General features: G+C 35.2%; 1 long non-coding RNA gene across 1 annotated transcript in view; it reads left to right on the top strand.

Annotated features, from left to right (window-relative positions):
- LOC129144713 (uncharacterized) overlaps window positions 1-3,559 on the top strand; it is a 42,774-nt gene extending 39,215 nt beyond the window's left edge. The window contains exons 2-3 of the long non-coding RNA XR_008549176.1: window positions 1,872-1,965; window positions 2,870-3,559. This is a non-coding gene — a long non-coding RNA (uncharacterized LOC129144713). The remainder of the gene's footprint in view (window positions 1-1,871; window positions 1,966-2,869) is intronic.
- The last annotated feature ends 13,011 nt before the right edge of the window (window positions 3,560-16,570 follow it).

Raw genomic sequence — 16,570 nt, 5'->3', positions numbered from 1 at the left:
GAAATATGCTTGATTTCCCCAGAAAGATGGAAGAGCAATGATAAATTATTGATGGATTTAATGGAAGAGCAAACAGTTTAATCCAGAAATTAAAAAAAAAAAAAAAAGCTCAGTCTGCAAGAAAAATGAAAGAAAAAGCATAAATCTTCAGTCATTAGGCTGTACACTCTGAAAAATAGCTGTCAAACTAAAAAAAAAAACAGAAAATTCAAATCTGATGAGACACAACTCCTCATCCTGTGTCCACTCTTCCGAGGTGAAAGCAGATTTAGTGAGTGAATCAACAAAATTCAACTCTTATTTCCTAACCTTTCTTGTTTGCATAGGGGTCAGCTGCAGGGTAAAGGACTCAGCCTGGGGCGGGGCAGGCAGGGGTGGGGGGAGCCTGAAGAGAATTTCTAGACCAGAAATTTATACCCAGCGTCGCCATACCCCAAGGGAACAAACTGCTAGGGGATTATAATTTTCCAGGGTTTTCTATTGATGCATGGGAGTAATTTAGAGTCAGCCATATTCCAACATGACTGAATCATTGAGCCCCACAAAGTGGAATGAGCTTCTTCACTAAATTCCAGGGCCACAGACCCAAGACCTACAAGGTTGCCAGCAGCTCAAATCAGTCATTCACCCTTCCTTTTAGTTGCACCAGGGGTTCAAAACAAGAAAAAACATCTGAAACCAAACACAATCTTTATCGGGTCTCATATTAAGGAAGAAATTTTTCATGTGGCATCTGGGGCAATGTTCTTTGTGTGATACTTTAACAATAAATCACATGGCTACTGTGTGATTGAAATACAGCTACAGACAAGCTAAAAATAAAAAGTATGCAAGAGGGAAGTGAAAATAGAATTTTTTAAATTGAATTTTATCAAATGAGCTGTGGAATAGAAACCAGCAGTCCTAGTTTTCGTCATACAAGAAGAAACACACTTAAGGAATGGTGGGTGTATCTCAACGATAACAACAGATTAAATGTTAATGGGCTTCCACACTGACCATCCAATTTGCATATCTAATAGAATAATGGTGATAATGAATCATAACACACTCCATAACAAAGAATCCACAAGTCCAACATGCTATTCCAAAAGGAGGTGGATGAGAAGAGAAAGCTAGATAATATTGTAGAAAGCATGAGAGGTTTATCAAAACTACCATCTTGTAAACACATTCACATGGATTTAGAGAAAGCTCATTGGAGGATATTAAAGTATTATATAAAAAAATTGGTAGAGAATGCGGTATTCAGAAAGTTTAAACCATCACTTCATAGATTCTTTAATCATTTCACAGTGAAAGGACATTTACAAGAGAGAAATTTAGCAGGTACAATCCGGATCGTAAAATCAGACCTGGAATGAGGCAAGGTGAAGGATGATGAGGCAGGAAGCTGATTGCAAATAATACTGAGTCAATTTATGTGGAAATATGTCAGAATGTGGGATATTCTACAAGAAAGATTGTCTGGTGCTTCCAAATATCAAAGTCATGTAAATGAAAACAAATGAGGTAATCTATTCTAAATCAAAGGAGATCAAGCATAAACACTAAATATAATCTGTGCTCCTTTTTTGTGCTGTGGGCAAATAAAAAAAAAATTAGAAAAAGCGAACCAGCAAAAAATTGGGAATAAATGAAGAAATTTGATAATGCATTGATTTAAAAATTATGTTATCTAAAATATTTAACAACATTTATTCAACAGCATAGTGGAACACAAAGTTAAGTCTCTTGAGTGTGATGATTTCCTGATGGCTTTACAGAAGTGTATCACAGTTAGGGAGATTCTATTTACTACTGACTTCTTTGTAGGGAAGCTGCTTGTATAGGTTATTTAGAAACAGTATTTGGTTTTAATTCTCTTGCAGGTGACTCAAGATAACTGAAAAACAACCATTATTGATGACACACACATCACCTCTTAGTGCTTTGTGAAAAGGAGTTGTTCAAAGAAAGGATTTGGTAAGTTCCTAGGAAAACAGAAGTAAAAATGTCACTTTTTGTTGTTCATGGGAATCAGTTACATAGAAGAATACTTTAGAAAGTATCTTGTCTAACTCTTGATTTCAAACTGTTGGGGCAAAAAAAGAGAGAGGTGGATAGAGAGGGAGGTATTTCTTTCAGTGTCTGCTTGGTAAATCACTTTTCTCAAGAAATCTGTATTATCTATATTGTTAAATTTATGGGCTCTATCCTATAATTTTATAAATAAATTTTTGGATGCACTGTCTTTTTATAATCTTTTAATAAAGGATCTCTGTGATATTCCGTGTTTCATTTCTAATCTGCTTTCTGGTTTTTCTTTTTTGATTAGTCTTTCTTGTGGTTTATTAATTTATTAATCATTTCAAATAACCATATTTGGCTTTTTTGGCCATATGCCTAGTTAATATGTCATTGATGTATGTTTATTAATTTATGTTTCCTTCTCTAGTTCTTTAAGGGATAATTTGTTGGATTTTTGTGGTTTCTTGAAATTAAAGCATGTATCATTCATTTTGACTTTTATTTTGCAATGAGTATAACTTAAAGCTAAATATTTCTTTACAATACTACTGATCTACCCCCAAATTTTGGTTATGATATATTTCATTATCATCTGGTCACCTCACTTTTATTTTTTTTGTGATGCCTTCTGTAATCCAGAGATTTTTAGAATGGATTTGCTTAATTACTAAATTTTTGAGGATCATTCTACATCTATCCTGTTTTGACAAATGTTCCTTCTTCATTTGAAAAAAAAATCTGTGTTCTCAAATGTTTAATGCAGCATTCTATATGTCTATTAAATCAAAGGATGTGTACTATAGTGGAGAAGAGAGTTAAAATATCCAAACTTGATTATGAATTTGTCTTTTATTTTTAGATTTCTCAGTTTGTTCTTCATGTATTTAGAAGTTATATGAATAGGGACATACACAGTCAACCTTCAAAGAAGGAAGCATTCAGCAGATGACTTCTGTGGGATTCAGTAGACCTCCAGATCTCTGGAGACCCAAGTAGACCTTCCAGACTTCCACAGAGACTCAGCTTCTGTACCTGTCTCAGGCCATGCCTCTGAAATCACTGCCAATGAGCACCCTTGACTTGGGTCCAATGTCTCAAAGAGTTGTTGACTATTGGTTCATACCAATAACTCAAAAACAGCTGTAGCACCTGTTGTCTCTGACACCACCTCTTGGTGACCAGCACTGAGTGACACTACTGATTGGTGAGCAGCACTATGCTTGGCCACCTTGGAGAGCTGTCCACTGCCTCTGGTTATCTGGCACCACCTCTTGATGCTGTTGAGTCTGTTGCTGTCTGTCCTGTATTTGGTACTGTCCAGCCTGGCTTTCAGACTGTTGCTGTGGGTTGCTGGGGTGTCATCTGAGCAGCCCTACTGGTGAGCACCTCCAGCTGCCACCGTGAGTAGGACCCTGGTGCCTGGCTGACCAGTGTGCCACTAGCTCCAGGCTCTTGTTGATGGAATGGTGACATCTTGCATGAGCAGAATTTGTTTGGTCTACTGGAAACTGAACAATGTCTAAGGTGAGACAGTGGGCCATTTGCGGCCTTAGAAACACTTTCCTTTCTCCTCTTTGTTAAATAAACTCCATTGTTGTTGGACCCTGAGCGTGTCTTGCAATTGAATACATGGGTGAGAACCCATGGACTGTGACCCATCCCCGCCTTTGGCTCTGTCCCTTAACACTATCATTGGCTTAAGACTTTTATAGCTACTAAAATATAAGTAAGTGTGTGATTTAGATGTAGTTTTTGTTGTTGATACTAGCTGTAGACTGAATGTTAATATTCCCTATAAATTCATGTGTTGGAATCCTAATGTCCGATATAATAGATTTGACTTAGGACTTTTGGGAGCTGATTAGCCAGCATACATAGGATTAAATCCTTATTAAAGAGACCTCAGAGAGCTCATTTATTTCTTCTGCCTTGTGAAGACACAACGAGAAGACAACCATGTGCCAGGGAGTGGGACCTCCTTATCAGATAGGAGCAATGCCTTGACTTCCCAGACTCCAGAAAGGTAAGGAAAAAAATGTGCTGGTTATAAGCCATTCAGTCTATGGTATTTTCACTATAGCAGTCTGAACTTCTCAGGACTACATACCATATTATTTTTGATGACTGTACTTATAATGATTATAGTACATAAATGTTTACTGTTAACACTATATTTATTTGATGAGGCTAAAGTAAACTCAGAAGAAACTAAGTGATGAGAAATCCCACTGTTTATTTTCCACTGATAATGTGATATTTAACAAACAGTCTTTTATGGGAAAAACATCACAGGGTAACCACATGTATGATTTACAGGATTTTAAAAATAGCACCATGTTGTGATTTGAGTTATAAGAGAATCTCCTTTTTAAGAAAAAAAAAAAAAACCTCAGTGGTACTAATTATATATTACATGTTAAATCATAATTTGAGTTACTTGACAGCTTTGATTTCCCTAAGATGTCAATTACTGTAAATTCATAGTGTTTACACTCTGTTTTCAGTGTGGAATAAATGTGTTCAGTATAACTGTCTTTTGGATAATTACAGGTCATAAAAGATTGAATTACCTTCTGGGTATTTAGGTTTCTGTGAACACACAGAAATTTTAAAAATGATCTTTGAATCACTCAGAATATGGTGACATTAATATATTGCATGCTTTCCAAAGAAACTGGGAATATAACAATAAAATATACTTGAAATATACTTGAGATTAATGTGAAGTTTACGTTCAAGTGCTGATGAAGACTAAGGGTAACCTTTCACCATTAAAATGTAAAGACAGATGGGCTCAGGTTGCAATGAGATTCTCTTGGAATCAAAGGAGGCAACCAAGTGAGACAAATGCTTATCTATTAATAGTTTGCCTTTCATTTCTACCTGGTCTGTGTAGAAAGTCAGAACCCAGGCAAGGGAAGCAACATTGATTATATGAGATGTGCTATGATATAGATATCAGAGAATGACACCGCTTTGCTTTTCCTGAGGTGGAAATTACAGTCCCCATTTCTTCTGTGTGTTCTTAGTAGTTTGAAATTATGATTATTCTTTTTTGGAAGGAAATAAAAATGAAGGATGAATCACAGAAAAATTGGGGAAAGAAGATTATCAACAATAGGATGAAAACAATTGATTGAAACATAAATAAATTGAGGATGTAAGGTCTGGCAGGGGTAGGGTTTTTCACTAAGAGGAGTCTGGAGTCTGCTGTTAGAAAATAAATGAAATAACAATAACTGGAGCTGAATATGTGCCATTCACTCTTCTGGGTATTATACATGAATTAATCAAATTTATCCTCACTAAATGTTATGAGGTAGGGGTAATTCTATAAGCTCATTTTATAAATGCATAAGCTGAGTCACAGTGAAATTAAGTAACTTGCTCAAGGCCACATACAGTAAATGATCTGGTTGAGTAAAGATTCTCTAGAATCTTTAGTCTTCACTGTTTTTCTAATGAAAAATATTGAGCATGAAGATGGTTAACAGATAGGCCACATTTTCATTTTAGCGTAAAGGAGTAAGGCACCCTTCACTTGTAGGGAGACTAATCCTCAGCTTGATGGTGTCAACCAGGCTAAAACGAGATCATTTAACAATGTTAAATTAATCAAAGTTATTACTTCTTTTTTATGGAGCTATTCAAGGGGTTTTGAGTATCTTGAGTCCCTATTTCATCAAGCAGCTATCAGTTACACATTTAAGAAATATTAACAAGAAGTATGCCCGCCCCCCAGCCAAATGTGTAGATGCAGAAGTGGAACATGAAGATTGCTCAAGGTCCAACAGGACAGGCATCAGGTGTAAACTGACTCTCATGCATGGCTGACTTTGTGATGGAGGCACATGTGCAGTGACATCGACAGTCACGGAGCACTGATTTGCATACAGGGACTCTGAATAGCACACCCACACGGTGCGTGTGCAGCTCTGGGCATTCCCCACCCTGACCGGCTCCCACTTCGGCTTTCCACTCGTTTGATCAGGGCAGGTTTTATCTTTAACAGGTTTTATATTCAAATTCTCTATATTTTTAAAAATTTACTTATTTTAATTGAGGTAATATTTGGATATCCCCATCAGGTATTGCCCCCGTAATGCATCAACCACAAAAGCACCCATGTCCACCACCAGAGTCCTTTGTGCTTCCTTCCCTCTTGTTCTTACCACCCCTCCCACCGCCACCTTCCCTCCTCCATCTAGATGCTTCAATTATGTGGTCAACAGTCAAGGGTTAGTTTTCAAATTGTACACACAGTTTGTTTGAAGATTCTTAGATAAGGTTAGAAATTCTCTTATTTCAAAATCACACAGATAACAAAGCCAATGATTCTGCCTAAATGTCGTAGCTACAGATCATGATTTTCTTGGTTAATTCCATTTCTTAGTATATATTTTCAAACACTTATAACGAGAATACATGAATACAAAATTCTACATACCAACCATTCAGTTTAAGGTGGAAAATGTTGCCATTATAGAGGTTGAGAACTCTATATATCCTTTTTGATTTTATTTCTGGGTACTGTTAGCTGAATTTGGAGATTATTATTCCTATGTGTATCTTCCCAACAGTATGCTATACAGTTTTACTGAATTTGAATTTTTATAGTACGTTTTATAGTACCACATTGTGTTGTGTTTGGTTTTATGGCATCTTGCTGTCTTCAAATGGTTTTCTGGCATCTTGCTGTCTTCAATTGGTTTATTTTATGAGTTCCATGCATGTTGACAAATGTAGCTATATTTCATTCATTTTCAGTATTGGCTAGAATCCTACTATTTAAAACTACTGTACTTTATTATTTATTCTCATGTCAATCTCATATACCTATATGTTATATATAGTGATGTGGCTATGTTACTATCAATGTGAATAATATTTTGATGTTATATGTGCACATATGTGTATATGTAATAAATAAAGCAGTGTGATAGGAGAAATGCAGAAATCTGACATGGCCACAATACTTCCAACTCCTGGTATCCACATCTTGTGCAAGTCCCTACTAGTGACTGGGGGTAGCTCTCTCCAAATGATCAAATACACTCCTATGATTAAGTTGTGTTATTAGTCAAAGGTGAAAGAATTTTGAGATGTACTTAGAGTGGAAAAATCAGCTTTGAGTTAATTAAAGGAATATGACTCTAGGGGACCTGAGAGAATCAGGAGGACTCTGAAAAGGAGTTGAACCAGGGCCTCCCTGCAGGCAGCTGAGTGCAGCGCTGTGAAACTGTCCACAGCCTCTGCAGCACCGGTTCGATCCTGGCTGGCCGGTGAGGGTCCCACATGGCTCTACAGACCGCTCCTGTCTCGCCTGCTGTCCCCTCAGCAGTGTATTTCATCAGTCTGCCTGTTCTGTTCCCCACTCTGTCTCTGGTGAATCCTCTCACCCTCCTGCACATCTGGCTTGTACCCCAGTTCTTGTATAAATAAATAAATAAATCTTTAAAAAAAAAAAAAGGAGTTGAACCAGCCCTGAAGGAAGGAATTCAGGACATGGAAAAAAATGCTTGTGCTGGTCGCAAATAAGTAAATCACCACATGTGAACTGTTGATGGAGAGGACCAGTTTCTAGAAGCTAAGGACGTCAGGCTGATATTCACAAGAAACTGAATCCTGCCAACAATGGAAGTGAGCTTGGGATAGGATCCTAGGCTCAGGTGAGGCCCCACCCAGCCCTAATAGTTGGATTTCAGCATGGGAAGACCTAAGGAGAAGACCTAGACTTGGGCAATAAGTTTGTGATAATGTGTTACACAGCAATAGAAAATTAACATAGCAGCTATAAAAGTTGTGCTATGCCTTTCTTCATGTACCTGCATAAGCATTTCTCTGGCATATGCATTTAGGGCTACATTTGCTGGGTAGTCAGTTGTACATGTCTTTAACACCACCAGATCTTGCTAAATGGCTCTCATAAGGGTTAACCCTCTTTACTGCCAACTGTGTAAAAAATAGCAGCTGACTTTCCCAGGAGAAGAACTAATTATCCAATCATACATCTTGTAAACAAGATTTCTTTCTGGCATTTCTTTCTTTCTTTTTTGAAAATCCTTTACTAATAACCTCTCAGAATAAAATACTATTGACACATTTTTTTTCCTTAGGAATTCATATTGTAAATTTGCATCTCATATTGCATAGTTAGCAACCATGTTTTTAATGTCAGAAATATCACTGACATCATAATTAGGGATGCTAAATTTTAATATGCAGGAATGTTTTTCCTTTGTTGAACTGAGCAATGAGGGACTCATTGGCTGATTTAATTTATATACTGAGAAATAACACATTATAAATCCATGCCTAGAGTGCCTTCTAAATTTATGAGTAATACCTAAATAATCAGAGATCCTTTTTACACATAGAGGCAGGCACAAAAAAGAAAGGTCACTAGTTTTGCTTCTGCAGATCTATATTTGCACATGTTGCTAAGCAATGGAGGAAAATCACAGCCCTCATGCTCTAGATTGCCTTTTTTTCTGACATCTATTATTTACAAAAAAACCAAAAAACAAAAACCCAAAGCAAATATATGCAGTGATGTAATTTTGCATAATTGTTTTTGGAATGTTTAATTAAGCACTAACACCTAGCTTAGACACCAAAAAGTTAAGTTCCCACAGTTAGAAAAGGTGAAGTTTTGTTTTTCATTTTTTCTTGCTTTCGTTGGGGTGCAATTTAGATCTACCCTCTGTTATATAATGCACAAACAAGACAGTTTTCATCTAAAGTTCCAAAATAATGGCTCAATAATCTTTTGGCATTTACAGATCTAATATGTGGGACTTTAACTGTCATGAGCGATATTGTTGATTATGTATATTCCTTCATTATGATGCTAAGGCATGCACAAGTGAGACAAGAGACCACTAGAGTATTTAGCATGCAAGCCTTATCCATCTCTGCATTGGCTTTATTCTTCTGAAACAGGAAAAAAAAGACAACTGTTTGTGAAATTACCACCCTTCCTACCATACACACACATTATTTCAACTCCAATGGTGGGAAAAACAATGAGGTTTGGTTTAAAACATTTATAATAATAATAATAATAATAATAATAATAATAATAATAATAATAATAATGATAATACAGACGTTGGGTGATGATGACCAACTCTGACTCTCTGAAAACCCTCAGGAGGCATCTCCCTTGAATTTTACAACCTTGTAACATTTTATGTCACTCATTTTGACATCCATTGTCCCATTCACACTAATAAATAGAAAACATGTTATCATACCTTACTTAGCTTTCAATTTTATGAGTTTACATTCCTTAACATCTTGCTTTAATTTTTTAGTGGCTTATACTATTTTTAAGAATCCATTGGGAAGAGCAAAAATTTGAATATTTGCTGTGTTTTAAGTAAACTTCGTCCTCAAGAGCTAACAATTATTATATCCATTCAGCCCCCTATATTCTGTTTATCCTTTATGCAAATTATAAAATCATAAAGCATTCCATGGAGTTGTTAGTTATGCATGTTTCATGGTATTATTAATGCATCTTTGCATATCTAAAAAGAGACATTGGTCAAAAATTGATTTACTATTCTATACTTTACAAATTGACACTAATTGTTTAATAGAATGGATTAGTTTGTACCTGTAAGACTTCTGGGAGCACATACTGAATTTTTTCCATGCCATTTTCATTTTATTATTATACATTTTTTGCAAACAAATAGCTTTAAAAAGAGTGCATCTCAATTTATAGGCAATATGAGTATGTCTAGTTTCTCAAAATATATGTTAGAACTAATAAAAAAGGCAAATGAATGGGTTATTACACCTTTTATGGTGCACATTTTTGCCAGGCACATTAGTATAAAACTAGTTCAGGGACTTGCAAATTATTCAAAATTGTGTATAAAAAGTTTGCTATGACTATACTCATTATAAAGTTTGACCTTTTCTCCCCTCTCTCTCTTGTGACTCTAGCTCAGGAGGAAATAATGAAATTCACTTAGTCACTTACATTGCTATTATGCATCCTTTAATGCTGCTCACGGGTGGATTTGCCTTGAATTTTGCAGTGGTGATTTCCATTATGGTTGTCACTGTGAGAATAAAATTTTCTTTTTCCTTTTTTTTTTTTTTTGCTAAGTTTCCTCAAGAGTAGTCCTGCTAAGATTGAATATGTTCAACCTGAATATTCTTATATGGTAAGAAATCTTAACCTTGACAAAACTACTTGAATCATATTTTTCAGAACCAATCTTATGTACACAATGGAAACATGTTTTATTTTTAAGAACATGGTCTAGATATTTATAATCTCTGACATGGTTACCAGGAAATTGTTGTATTTTAAGTTTTTTTAAGATGTCAGTTTTGCCATATTATGTGTATGCCAATTTTTCTGGTATTTTCAATTTTGTGTCTTTGTATTATTTAGTGCAGAGACCAAGTTGCAGTACTTAAAAGACCACAAGTATAGCATCTCAAGGAAGGCACAAGATTAATTTCTCTAGTAAGTTTAAGCTAAGCAAGTGGCCCCGGGTAGTAGGCAGTGATAGTCTACATGATGATTCAGAAATTCAGGCTCACTCTCTGTCATTGCTCTTCCACTCCCTAATATCTTGCCTTTCTTCACATTTTAGCTTTCAGGAGAAATAATGAAATAGGGGCAAGTAATATCTTTAAAAGTAGGGGAATAATGATCAGTCTGCTATCTTTCCTTTTGAGGAAAGGCAGGTTGATTTTACTATGATTAGTTATAATTCTTATTTTCTAATCAAACCTCTTGCATCACCTCATTAATAATAATCATTACCAAATGAAAATAAAATATTATACATAATTCTCAAATTACTTATTAAAATGCTAATAATTTCTGAGAATTTGCATAGATCAGTTTGCAAATCAATAACTTTTAGATATAATAAGTTAAATTTATTAAGAAGATTAAAGACTAGATTTTTTTCTCTAGATAAAGGAAACATATTTGTGAAGAAGCAGGCTGCATTAGTAAAAACTGATAACTCAAGCTTTTGACATTTGGTTTAAAAAAGGAAAGAGAAAAAAATATGTGGGATTCAATCAAGTTTGCATATGCCGCTGTCTAGAGAATGTGGAAGCTCAAACGCAAATGTGGGTTAGATGACATCAATGGCACATTTTTTTCCTTCTGACAAGTGCTCCTAATACATGGTATTCAAAGGAGAAATATACATAAAATGTCTGGAACTGTTAAGAGCAAAATTGTTTGCTTTTGGGGAAATATGTTTTGAGGTTATATTGAATGATTTCTAAATGTGCAGGAGTTAGACTAGTCTTTATATTCCAGAATTGCTATTGGATGCACTGTGGGGAAGGAGGGGGCATTATTATTTGTGAGTCTGGAAAATAATATGTTAAAAGCATTTTTAAAGCTGAGACTTATTTTTTGGGAGGTATAATTTACATACGATGCTACATTAGTTTCTGGTGTATAAAAATGGATCAATTTTTGTTATTTACTAAAACATGGCTGGAACTTGAAGGTATTATGGTAAGTAGAATAAGTTAGACAAGAAAAGACAAATAGCATATGATTTCAATCATAATTGGAACCTGAAAACCAAAAAAAATATTAACACACAAAAAATAACCTTACAGATAAAAAGAAGAGAAAGGCAGAGAGAAGGGCATTGGGGGTGGAAGAAATGAGTGAATGGGTCAAGAAGTTCAAACATTCATGATGTAATAAATGTCTTGGGATGTAATATACTCATCTGATTATTGTCACAATATGGTAGTGCATATTCGAGAGTAATCAAGAGAGTAAGTCTTGAAGGTTCTCATCACAAGGGGAAAAAATATGACTTTGTATGGTGATAGTATCTGAACATATTGTGGTTATCATCTTAACACATCCAAATCATTATTCTGGGAGATTTCTTAGTTCTTTAAGATAATAAGTAATAGTCAACATTATTGAGTGCTTGCTCTGACTCAGGACACTATCATAAGACCTGCCCACAATCATCCCAACAGTCTTTTGAGGTATTAGTATTATTTTCTCATTTTGTAACTCAATATATTTAGATATAGAGAGATTAGTTAGACAGTAATTGCTAAAGAAGTTGTGGAAGAGGATTATGAACTACTAGAAAACACAATATATCACCGTTCTTCATCAATGTCCACTCATAATCTCCAATTATTGAATATAGTGTGCTGTATTTATCAAATTCACTGCACCTCAGATCTTGTATTCAAAAATTTTCAGTCTTCCTTTGTTACACAAGTCATGTTGTATTCATTTTTCATTGCCATCATGCAACTTCTAGCTACATTATTATTTTTTGTTTAAGTATTTTTGTTTTCAAAATCAAAGAAGGATGTGACATGGAAGAAGGAAATTATGAATGTTGCTCATGGGAAAATTAGAGATGGAAGAAAAAAATCAATTAGGTTGGTAGAGACTAGACTATTGATTCTGTATTTGGTTGATAAATTAAAGTGAGATCTTCATTATTATTGCTATTAAAATCATTACTAAAAATAGTCATTTGTAAAAGTTTATTGCTTAGCTAAGTATATAGAGCCTGATACAATTTACTAAAGAAAGTAATCTCAAGAAGTTAAATAAATGGACATCAAGGCTAAAGATGTTTCCCTGCTGCTTTTTTCCTGAAAATTGTAAAATAACAAGAGGACCGGAGAGGGTTTTGAGTAAACCCCAGCGTGTGGTATGCAGAAAATATCTTCCTTGACCCATTTAAAACTTGTAATTTCAATCCTTTTTCCAACTGCTTTCTCAATCAAGGGATAGTATAGAGCAGTAGGGTGGTAAAAATTAATACTCGCATTGCATAAACGAGGTGTGTGTGTCTCTTGGACCTAAAAAGAGCAAAGTGTATCAAGTTCAACATAAAAGACCAAATGAAAAACATACTAAATTATTTATTTTGACTCATGGTAGTAGCATAGCAGAGGGTATCTGCTCTTCAAGTACATTTATTTATCCTCAGATTGAATTATTCATGGTTGGTGAATCGTTCAGCAAAAACCTATCCCATTTCTCTGAATTTTGCAAAAAAAAAAAAAAAATACAGATCAGGTCTGCTCTGCAGGGCTCAGAGTTGCTTCAGAAGATCAGCTGACTTTCCTCTAATGACGTTTTCTCGTATTGGGAACTGTTACAGAAAAACATCCATGTCTATGATTTATTGGTCTTTGATGAAAGAGCCCTCAGAGTGTCCTCCATGTCCACCTAATTAAAGGCCTTGTTTCAGGCAGGGTTTTGGGGACCCCAGAATGAGTCACATGTCAGTGATGCTCCATGTTCTGGCCAAATCTGGAAAGAGTCAGTGTGGACAATTCACGGACTGAAGGGAAATCTTAGAAAACGAATACTCTTGGAGAGGTAATTCACATGAATACAAGAAAATTGCTCAGGTTCTAGTTTTGATTTAGTTGAAAGTGTAGGAATGAGAAGTCCATAGAAGTAGAGGGAGCTGAACAAGGGAGGTTAGTAATGTTTTGGTCCAAAGTGAGCATGATTTACAGATACAAAGTTCATAGTCTAAGATTTTATTTTCTTTGATATTATGTTGTATTTATGGTGATTTTTTTCAACAAGCCAAGCCTAACTACCCATAGTCTAGATCAGACCAGTGATCATTCTGAACACAAGTGCCAGGTAGGCTGCCTGAGAATCACTTTGGGTACCACTGAAATGTAAAATAAGGCCTCAAGACATGCTAATTCATCAGGTTTGGGGTGGGATTCAAGGAGCTGAATCAAAGCAACAGAAAACTCCATAGATGGTTCCGGTGCGTTGGCAGCCACCCTTGTCAGACCACATAAAAGGGAAATAAATGAGACACAATGAAGCAGAAGCAGGAAGTGCTGAGTCACTCAAGTAGTTGTTTAAGTCTTGGAAATAAAAGTGGGTCAGTGAGTCAGGGTGATGGATTCTCCTAATAATAATTTTCCCCTCTTTCCTTTTTAGTAGAATTTCTAGATCAGTAGAGACACAACAAAAAGTAGTACTGCATATTTCAATCTTGTTGACTCTGTGTGTCTTGACACAGGCATGCAACCATGTACCTGAACTATGGCTATTGGGAGGTCAGAGGAAACATTATACACCTGTTTTCTAGAAAAGTTTTTGTCCCATTCTTTCATCATTATTCTGTCTCCTTTGTTTGTACTGTAGAAGATTCCAAATTAGATCATAAGGAAAAGAGCCAATCTTGAGGCTGTTTTTGATAGTAGTTAAGTAAACTGATGTCAAAGTTGTGTAAAATGGTTATAAAATAGCACATCTTTTCCATGATTTGGAATGAATGCTAGCAAGAAAATTGAAATATTATCCTCCAAGATGTTTTGATATGACTGAATCTTGTAACTGTCTTCTTCAGGTACATTAAAAAATTAATTATGATTTCTTACTCTAATATTTTTTTCTTTATTCAATCAGTTTTTATAATTTATGCATTAGGATATTTCAGAATACTTGTCCTAAATACCTTGAACTTTCTGTCCTTTTGTTTATCTTTATGTAAAATACATATTGGTATACAATAGTGGTATAAAAGCTCAGTATCATGAATATACACAGAGCATTATGTGAAAAATAATTGTAAATCAATATCAGATCTAATTTTCTTTTAGGGACTAGAAAATTATACATTTTGAAAATATTCAATATCATATTGAATATAATATATATATTTTCATATATTTTGTGTATAGCTTGATATATATCATATTGAATGCATATATATGAGACATGATATATATTTAAAATGACCATACATATTATGAGCAAAATTAAATCTTACAAGTTTTCTGAAGAGGGCCTCCTTGGTAGTGCAGGCAGTTGAGTGCAGTGCTGTGAAGCTGTCCACAGCCTCTGCAGCGCCGGTTCAATCCCAGCCGGCCAGGGAGATACCCACATGGTGCGGCAGACCTGCCTCGCCTGCTGCTCCCCTCAGTAGTGTAGTTCAGTCAGTCTGCCTGTTCTGTTCCCCACTCTCTCTTTGGTGAATCCTCTCATCCTCCCACACATCTGGCCTGTACCCTGGTTCTTGTATGCATGAATAAATAAATCTTTAAAAACAAAAAAGTTTCTTGAAGAGCTGAAAAGATAGACAAATGCTTTCTTCTTCTAAACGGAAAAACTTAGTGACAGTTACACAGCCCATGGGCCACTCTGTGATCTATCTGCTGTTAGTGTAAGATATTATACTTATTTGGTTTCTTCCTTGCTTTGATGGCCTTGATATAGAAATATACACTTTTAAATACTGCTCACTAAATGTCTGCTATTGTGAAAATTTAGAATCCCCTCTTATGCCTGGGGACATTCTAGCACTATAGATTAGAGCCACTGTCCATTTCCTAGCTTCCTAAAGTTTTTCCTAGACTGGTAGTTAGTCAATCCCTTAATAGATAATTCCAGAGAAGGTTAAACCAGTCCAACTATTTGAAAAGTAATTTTTGTAACAGAACTCTGGTAACCACTGTAACCCTTGAGAGAATTTAGGACTTTATAACCAGATATTCCTATTCCAAAGTATTTGAAAGCAGTTTTTCCCCTACACATCCTTTGCTCACAAAGCTATTTACTACTTAGCATCCTGAAATGTTGTAATGTGTAACAAGAAGATAATTTAAACATAAATACACCTTCAGGATTAACATAGAGCTGAACTGCTTCTCCCTTGTAAAAGAGCAGGTGCATTCTGCCAGACCTTAAAATAAACTAAAGATTGCAGAATTTCCCATAGAAGCCAATGTATCTGCCATAAATGCACATGACAATATTATACACATAAAATATAATAATTACAATTACAGACATTTTTCTGGAATTGTGGCTTTCCCTCTGGAGTTAGTATTTCTTTAAATAGCATTACACTCTTTTTAAACTATTAAAGTTTGTAGAGCTCATTTAACTGGATGAGATATTGGACTATTAAGTATCATTAAGAAAATAAATTAACACTGATATCAGCAGGCAAGTGTTTATAGTTTCCAAATGATATATAGCTTTTAATAAAAATGAAAGAATTAATTTTCAAAACACATTAAAACTTCTAAAATTAGAGTGCACATTTAAACCTTCAAGCTTATGGATATGAACCCTTGTTTTATCATGGTTTGATGGTTCAGAACCTCCTTTTAAAACAGAACATCCTTCATATTTATTGTCTAATTGCTTTCACATTTGTGTATTTACAATCTGTCTATCTAACTATTTATTTTTCTTCTTTTGGGGAAAACTGGGGAGTAACACATTATGTCCATTACCTGCTGCCCTTAAGCATCTGCAACACAAATCTCTACACCCCTCTCCAGAAAAGATACAATTCACACAATTTTCCCAGAGTTCTCATGAATCCTCTGGTCAGAACTGGTTTTTTCTTCAGATTTTTCTTCAATATTGTTATTAAATTGAATTCATGGACCTTATCAGAGATGAATTGAGTATTGACCAATTAATTCTGCCCTTAGAGAGGTTATAAAGGGGGTGTCATCTGTTCTGACTCTAGGTTTCAAGCACAGCCTTATCTTCCTGGAACACCACACCCCCCCCCAAAGTGAGGGA

This window comes from Talpa occidentalis, unplaced genomic scaffold (genome assembly GCF_014898055.3).
Source record: "Talpa occidentalis isolate TD23 unplaced genomic scaffold, MPIMG_talOcc4v2.1 talOcc4.6, whole genome shotgun sequence".
Classification (NCBI taxonomy): domain Eukaryota; kingdom Metazoa; phylum Chordata; class Mammalia; order Eulipotyphla; family Talpidae; genus Talpa; species Talpa occidentalis.
Note: the sequence above shows the minus strand (reverse complement) of the source record. Positions and strands in the feature narration are given on the sequence as shown.